Raw genomic sequence first — 1,161 nt, 5'->3', positions numbered from 1 at the left:
GCCGGGAGCTGCAGTCCCGCCCCGGCCCCAGCGGGCGGCGGCGGCGCGGGCGGCGATGGAGGCCGCCTACAGCCCCCACAATGCCGCGGGGCCGCCCCGGGAGGCTGAGGGGAGCGGGGCCGGGGCCGCCGCGCACGGCGGGGCCGCTCCGGCGGGAGGCGCTGGGGGAGGTCTCCTCAGCGCCCCGCTCCTCGGTGCGGCTCTGAGTGGGGCACCGGGACGCGAAATGAGCGGCGATGCGAGATAATTGTGTAACGCCGCCGAGGTGGGGCAGGCTCGGGGTGCTTGGACCCTTCCAGACTGATCCCGTCCTGTCACCGCCCGCGTGGCACCCTCACGGTCCCCTGCCTGCCCCCGCGGCCATGCCAAGCGGGACACCCTCCGCTTCTGGGGAGGAGAGAGTGCGAGGATGGTCACTGTAGCTGTACCAAGCTCCCAGACGGAAGCACTCCGTTTTAGCTCAGTATCTGGGCGTCCCTTGGTGGCAGCTGGGTCCTGCCATGCTGTTGATGGCATGGCCAAGCAGCCTCGAGGTCCTGCGGGACGGTCCCAGCTCTGAAGATGACTTCTGGCTGTGCTTGGAACGTAAGAGGCTCAGCAGAGGCTTAAAGCTCTTCATGATTTTCATTCTTGCACTCAGCATAGTTCAGAAAAACTAGGAAAACAACCTTCCCGGTTATTTTTTGTTTGTGCGACACAGTTCTCTGCAGCATGTCCCTCCTTGTCTGCAGCATGTCCCTCTCAAGAAGTTAGGGTATAATAACAAAGTACCTTTCCAGAACAGTCCTTTAATAATCCAATAAAGGCAAGAGTGCGCTCCACTTCGGCAAGGAACTGCATCGACATTACGGCTCTCAAGCACAGTTGTGCTTCTGAGTGGAATGTTTTATTCCAGCAAGGAATATGTTAGTTGGCTAAAGTCTCCTGGGAGGTTTTAGACAAAGTGTCGTTACTGCGACAGGAGGATGGCCAAGAAGTGATAGTAACATTCCTGTTCTTGAGAAAGCGTGTTAGGAGATGTTAACAGTCCGAGCCCAGTCTCACATCTTACCTTCAACCACCACTTTCTGACGTTAGGTAGCAGCCAAGGGGGTACCCATCTGCAGAACATCACTCTGGTTAAATAGATTTCGATAATACGAGATGAAGGAGAACATGAGT

This window comes from Oxyura jamaicensis, chromosome 3 (genome assembly GCF_011077185.1).
Source record: "Oxyura jamaicensis isolate SHBP4307 breed ruddy duck chromosome 3, BPBGC_Ojam_1.0, whole genome shotgun sequence".
In the NCBI taxonomy this organism is placed as follows: domain Eukaryota; kingdom Metazoa; phylum Chordata; class Aves; order Anseriformes; family Anatidae; genus Oxyura; species Oxyura jamaicensis.
This window is presented reverse-complemented; position numbering follows the sequence as displayed.